Source organism: Schistocerca serialis, chromosome 3, assembly GCF_023864345.2.
Source record: "Schistocerca serialis cubense isolate TAMUIC-IGC-003099 chromosome 3, iqSchSeri2.2, whole genome shotgun sequence".
In the NCBI taxonomy this organism is placed as follows: Eukaryota; Metazoa; Arthropoda; class Insecta; order Orthoptera; family Acrididae; genus Schistocerca; species Schistocerca serialis.
Window position 1 is genome coordinate 419,321,315 of NC_064640.1, and position 7,635 is coordinate 419,328,949.

Genomic DNA, 7,635 nt, shown 5'->3' on the forward strand with positions numbered 1-7,635 from the left:
CATATTCAAAATTATAGTCCGATACCTTTGTCCATTAGACACACGCGCAGTCAAAATTCTAAATCCTCTCAGAGAGTAACATTAGCGTGTTTCACGGCACGTTAGTGTTATATGGGGCTTATCCCGTGACAGGACTAAAGGTTCGGTTGTTAGGGAAGAGTAACATACACGCTAGGGTTTAAGCTTACAATCGCTTCCTGGAAAACTGTATGGAATCCGATACTTTTGTTTGCCTTTCCTTTTCATGTCTTTTGTGAAAGTACTACTAATACATCATATTAAACCTTATTTCCGTTTATTTTGCAGGTCAAATAGCGTAAAAAATTGAAATTATGAAAGATTAAATAGTTTCCACAGAGGGTCTCGAACCCACGACCTTCGGCTTACCGTTCTGTAATCTTACAACTTTGTTTTCCTTAGGTTTTGTCAACTTTGTTCAGGAGCTTTACTAATCTTCTCTGTGTAGTTCCAGTTTTAGTATATGTACCACCATAACGAGTACAATCCACTTAGCCAACCCAATTTACGTGCGTTGCTACCATTAATGTGTCATGTCTAGCCCGAGCCGCACCAAAATTGCCATTTTCTTTTAAACGCCTGGCCATCAGGAGCTCCCACTTGTGGTACTGTCATCTCTAACCAAGCCCTGCAAATACCACAAACTTGGACGAAATCGGTGACAAGTAAGTGCGGTCTCCTTGTGAGCAGCAGGTTACTTTATGTGTTGCGCTGAAGAAGTGCGCTCAAGTTTAATACTTTAGCGTCTATTTTCTCCATTCTGTAGTTAGATGTGGCTTTCCTTCCGCTTTTGAAGACAAGTATTATATGTTAGCTACATTTAGAATAAAGCTACGCACAACCTAAAACGAACCAAATGTTAAGCATCCAGCGACCACATTTTTCACTGAAAACCGTTCAACTTTTACTCTACAGAGTATTTGGAAATTAATTATCACAGCAGTTACGCCCATATCGAAAAAAGAGGCACATCATCACAAAGCTGTGATATGAAACTATAAGATACGACCGAAAGAAAGTTTGCCTGACAATTATTTTCCTCAGAATGGAATGAGATATATTATACACAGAACTGATGAATATGCCCAAATGAGAAAACAGTCGTTTTTAATTTTTTTAAAGGAAGAAGGGAACCTCTATCGAAAAATTAACTCCAGGAGTTGATGTAGCTTTGCTTCATTTACATGCAGTATTTTTTACAGTTTAATGGGCTTTTACCGTTTACAGCAAGAAAATCTGAAAACTCATTTTTCTCATGTACTGCTACTTCGTGGGAATCGCTCGTTACTTTCCTGTGTGCTATTTTCTCTTACTACTGCTGATTTCTATGTTTCTATCTTTTACAGTACATCAAGCAACTGCTTACTTGCAGGTAATCCCAGCAGGTGAAATGCATATTTAATAAAATAAACAGAACCTATCCGTTCCCCTCAGGCTTCAAACACAGCTAGCTGTTTACTCGTTTTCAATATGGCAGACTTCGTGCGTGAGCGCGAAATTCTGGTGCATGGATTTCAGCTGAGTTACCATTCTGGATACTCTCTATTCTGCGCCTGGACATTACAGAAGGCGGGACGTTACACTTAACAGGGCGTATGACCACCACGGACGGCAGTGTCTTTTTTGCAACGTACTCCCATGCTGGCTACGAGATTTGTAAAGAGTTCTTGTGGTAGGGCGTCTCATCCCTCACATGGGCGGTTGACAAGAGCTGGATGGTCGTTCTGGACGTGCTGTAATACTTTCCAGCGCATCCTACACGTGCTCGGTTGGATTGAAGTTGGGGGAACGAAAAGGCCAGTCCATTCACAAGATATTCTATCATTCCAAGAGCTCCTCCACCTGGGCAGTTCGTTGCCGTCGCGTATTGTCATCAATAGAAATGAAGTAGGGCCGAATGGACCCCTGAGAAGAGGCACATGGGGAATGAGTATTGTACCACAATAACATTGACCGGTGAGTGTACCGTGTTCAAAGACTTGTAAGATAAAAATTATGTCTCTCCATAGCGTAACACCTAGACCACCAAAACCATAATTTTCGATAATGATACTAGATGCATTACGTGTTCCCACCCATCGCCATATGAGAGTCCGTCCAACCTTCTGTCCTATAATGTAATGTATAATGTAATACAATCTTTGTATGGTCTAAGTTTCATCGAGCTATGTTACTTGGCAGTGACACATCATGCGAAAGTTACATTCGTCCCTAAGTTTTGCACACTAGTGTATTTGATCAAGTTTCACAAATGTTACGTCGTTGAAGCCCTGTTCGAAGAATTTTATACGAGACCACATTAGAAAGTGTGCAATCCCATCAAAGAAAACAAGGTCAGACTCGAAATCCGGCAGCGAACGTCGTAAGTTGAAAGATCGACATATAAAGGGAAGGATAATTTCGAGCAATTTTATGTAGTGGGCGAAAGTCTCTTTTATGTTACATTAGAACCTACTTTTATTGCTTAGAATTTAGGTTAGGAAGAATAAAGCAGTTTTCATATGAAGCGGTCGACTTTAAGTGAATCGACTGGTCGCAAGCGATTTCAGATTTCTCAAAAGAGCGATGGGTTCAACAGAGTCATATCGCGACGTATAGTCACGCGAATATATTGCTGGAAGGGTAATGTTGAGTAAATGAGGCCTTTACACATTTTCTTGTACGTCAGTTTTTATATCTGACATAAGCGAGGGAGATGACGGAGAACACCATGGTGAACATTTGGCGACACATGGTTTCGGTAGCATGTTGGAGCGATTTAACTCGGCGAAGAAGACAAAGACGGTGCCATTCTCAGGCCTCGTACAAAATAAGCAGAACCAGGGGACGTAACAGAGAAAAATTCTAGTGTTCCCCGTGTGAGAGGAGCATGCTTAAGACACTAACTGGGTTGGTAGCTTGGCAGGAGCCAGTGCAACCAATTCTCTTAAGCCAACCGCGAAACGAAGAAACAGCTCTGAGCTCACTTGTAGACAGCCTGTGGACACGAGACGTTTTGTGCGGCCGTTTCCGTGAAGGACGAGCCTCTGATTCCGACACAGTGTCCTTGCGGCACTGAGGTGATGGCCGCCGCAGCAAGGAACGTAGCAATATGCACGTAAACCTTCTGTGCGTAGCAAAACCGTTGTGTGATTGTTCCTGTAGTTTCTCCTACGCTCATCGTGTTTCTGTGCGGTTTGGTCATTACAACTTGCGCACTGAAATGCGTTAAAATACACTGAGGTGACAAAAGTAATGAAATATCTCCTAATATGGTGTCGGACCTCCTTTTGGCCAGCGTAGTGCAGCATCTGGACGTGGCATGGACTCAACAAGTCAGTGGAAATTCTCTTCATAAATACTGAGCCATGCTGCCTCTATAGCCGTCCACAATTGCGAAAGTATTCCCGATGCTGGATTTTGTGCACCAACTGACCTCTCGCTTATACCCCATAAATGTTCGATCGGATTCTTGTCGTGCGATATGGATGGCCATATCATTCGCTCCAGCTATCCAGAATGTTCTTCAAACGGGTAAGAAACAACTGTCGCCCGATGACATGGCGCATTGTCATCAACAAAACTCTCATCGTTGTTTGGAAACATGAAGTACATGTCTGGCTACAAATTGTCTCCATGTAGCTAAACATAGCCATTTCCAGTCCACGACCCAGCCCATTCCACGTAAACACAGTCCATACCATCATGCAGCCAACAACAGCTTGCACAGTGCCTTGTTTAACAATCTGATTCCGTGGCTTCGTGCCGCCTGCGCCACTCTCGAAACTCACCATCAGCGTTTACCATCTGAAATCGGGACTCACCTCACCAGGCCTCGATATTCTACTCCTCTAGGGTCCAACCGATATGGTCACGATCCCAGGGGAGGTGCTACACGCGATGTAATACTGTTAGCAAAGGCACCCGCGTGGGTCGTCTGCTACCATAGCCCATTAATGCCAAATTTCCCCGCCCTGTCGTAACGGACACGTTCGTCGTACGTCCCACATTGATTTCTGCGGTTATTTCACGTAGTGTTGTTTGACTGTTAGCACAGGCAACTCTACGTGAACGCTGCTACTCTCGCTCGTTAAGTGAAACCTCTCAGTCACTGCGTCGTCCCTGGTAGGAGGTAACGCGTGAAATGTGGTCTCCTCGGCGCGCTCTTGCCACTGTGGATCTCAGAATACTGAAATCTCTAACTACTTCCGGAATGGAATGTCTCATGTGTCTAGCTCAAATTTCCATTCCGCGTTCAAAGTCTGTTGATTCCGGTTGCCGGCCACAATCACGGTTCAAATGGTTCAAATGGCTCTGAGCACTATGGGACTTAACTTCTGAGGTCATCAGTTTCCGAGAACTTAGAACTAATTAAACCTAACTAACCTAAGGACATCACACACATCCATGCCCGAGGCAAGATTCGAACCTGCGACCGTAGCGGTCGCTCGGTTCCAGACTGTAGCGCCCTGAACCGCACGGCCACTCCGGCCGGCCCACAATCACGTCGGAAACCTTTTCACATGAATCACGCGAGTACAAATGGCAGCTCCACCAATGCACTGTTCTTTTAGACCTCGTGTACGCGATACTACCGCCATCTGTATATGTGAAGATCGCTATCCCATAACTTTTGTCACCTCAGTATATATGCAGTTTTATCAAGATTACCATGTGAATACATTTTTTACATGGTCAGCTATGGCCAGCTCTGCAGCTCTTGCAACTGTGAAATATATCCTTGGTCATCATGCTGGTGTCCAACATTGCAAGCAGGATCGAACTGATGTTCTTTGATCCAGAGCATTTATATTACTACTAGTGTGAACAATTACTCTGTGAGGGGAAAGCCTGTTTCAGGCTAGGGAGAACTACATAGCAATGTAGGTAACCCATCCCTCTCACATTTCATTTTTCCATTAAATGCATCTGATTTTGACTAGGAGAACTGTTCGCTGGGGTGTAAACGGGAGGAACGCACGCACGCTCTGGAAGAGCTGCCGGGCAGTGCCGGGCACCATAGGGTCTCACGCTAGTGGGCCGCATGGTCAGTCGGAAGATCCTTTGAAGGGGTTATTCTCCTGGCTAAGCTTCTGCGAACAGTGAGTGGCAGAAGGAAAAACTGATGTCCTCAATAAAAGAACCGGAAACGCGGAAAGGGGTGAGATCTCTGCATTGCTTGTAAACTTCGAGTGGAGTCCTCAGCTGTCCACTTGCCATTATGCTGTGTATGGTCTCCAGACACGTTCCATCAAGCAAAATATAAAACCACTCGTGTTATGCAAATTTCCAAAATTTGCCCTTCCCGAGGGAACGGTGTGCTGGACTTGGGAATGGAGCCACGCATGTCTTTCGTTTCCATATACACGTGCCTGTTTAGTGAATACATTTTAATTTAATGGTGGAAACTAGGGAGCTGACTACCACATTCGTAACTGGAAGATCAGTTAGGCTCTTTTCTGGGGCTGGATAGAAAGGATTGTTTGGGGTGTCTTTCTGAAGTCTTAAAGGAAGGCTACCAAAATTCAGGAAGGCGTCGGCACTGGTATCCTGATTCGAACGTCTCCTTGGTAATGATAATCTGGACTGCACTCTCATACGTGTTTTACTTGACTTTGACCCTCTGCCATGTCTTCAAAGTTTCACTTTGAGCTTACGCGCATCCGCAACGAGTAATCAGGAGCATGATGAGATCCGCGATTCGCAGTCACATCACAACGGCTCAGCCCAGAAACAGCAGCGGCCAGAGTTCGGCGCTCCCCGACTTGTAGGTAACCACATCAATGGCAGTCACGATTAGATGGTATTTGCAATGCACTCTCTCGCCTTCGGAAATCGCGATATGTTGAGGGAAGAGGAGTCCATTCCTAGTTTCTGTTTTTTAGTCTTTATAACTTGATCTACGCGCTTCACGCGTGTTATGTAAGTTTTTTTCAAATCCAATTCTTGCTTCAACGGGAATTTTTCTCGTGACCACTCATGTTTGTTTCGCTATCGAATTAACTCATTGGAGCCTACCCACCTAGTGATGATTCTTTCAGCTTATTCCTTTATTCACTGATCTGTTGTACGCTCTGTTCGAATTTATTTCTTTTTTGTGCAATTTTAAAGTTTTGCAATCACTCTTGAAAGCATAATGCTTGTCCTTCATGTGTCTGGGCATCATCTCAATCGTAATTGTCCAGCATCATGCTGATGGCGACTCTAACTACCATTCATTTTCTTATCATTGTTCTATTTTAATTATCTAATTTCATTCTCAAATTGTTTTATAACTTCGACGTTTGTAGTCCTGAGTAATTTTTACACACTTTTTGAATGAATGGTATTTTACCAAATCAAACTCTATCATTTCACAACCATTAAAGTAAGCTATTCAGCTGAAATGCCCGGTTCCTCCAGCTGTAAGTGAGAGGTGTGGCCCCTGACGCGTTCAGGTATTTATCAAATAACGTTTCCCGAAGTATGTGACTGTTGATTTTTCAAGTAGCCTGTTAGCTTCGTGGGAGTAATATATCGTTTTATATGATCTAGGAGAATAGATTCAGCATGAGTCCAATTTACATACCCACGGAGCACCTGGTGAGCAAGAGGTTGTGTTCACAGCACACTCGGTTTCTGGCAGCTCTTTCAGAGGAATTCTTGAGTAACATTCATCTAGCGACCGTGTTTTATTCAATTATTTCAACTAGCCATAAAGGCACAGTCGTCTCCATGGGTAATTTACTGAGGAGTGGAAACGTAAAACGTTCTAAAAGCCATCTTTTCAATACCGCGTTTTCAGTGATATTGTATTCTCGGTAGTCTTTTCCAAGTCCATAGACTTTTTACATCTGTTAGATCATGAAGAAAATGTTTCGCATTCGTTACTAGATGGTGCATGGTAGAAGAAAGATAAGCGAGGCCTTTGTTCTGCAAGGTTTCCAAGAGACTGTTGAGTCAAGTAAAGCTATGAACCCATCTCATTTGATTCCTATGCATACAACTGACTTCTTTGACTTTAAAGATGCTACTGAAAGATTATTGTCAATGTAACCATCTAAGATCCCCACGTTCACTGTAATCAAAGTGTCTCATCCATCTCAAATAGCCATTAAAAATTTCTTTGAAAAAGAGTAACGGAAAATCTCAATTTCTTCAAAAGAGGAAAGACCGTGGCTGATGTATATCATGCCATACTTCATTTGAAAGACCAGCCATGTCTATCAGTTGTAAAACAGAAGGAATTACTGACAATGTCACCATTTTTCCCTTTACAGCACATGGAGTTCCACTAAACGTTTTGTAGTATCTGATCCCAAGAATGGATCTATATAAGAAACGGAAGTCAGCACTAAAAGATTTTTTCTCGAAATAAATATTTTCAATCTCTTGTAAAAATTTAAAAGATATGAGCTACGATTCTTTTAGCACAGTTCTAATAGTTGACACATTACTGTTGTATTGTACTTGTGTTATCACTTGAAACTAAAACTTTCTTAATGGCACTTAGAACCACTCAGTTCCCTGCGGTAGCAGTTAGAACATTCTCAATGAAGTATTTATTTTCCACTTTCAAAAATGGTTCAAATGGCTCTGAGCACTATGGGACTTAACATCTCAGGTCATCAGTCCCCTAGAATTTAGAACTACTTAAAC

General features: G+C 42.9%; 1 non-coding gene across 1 annotated transcript; it reads right to left on the reverse strand.

The window, feature by feature from the left end:
- Positions 1–400: 400 nt before the first annotated feature.
- Positions 401–502, reverse strand: LOC126472275 (U6 spliceosomal RNA). The gene has a single exon (XR_007586399.1). It is a non-coding gene; the product is annotated as a U6 spliceosomal RNA (small nuclear RNA).
- Between the last annotated feature and the right edge of the window lie 7,133 nt (positions 503–7,635).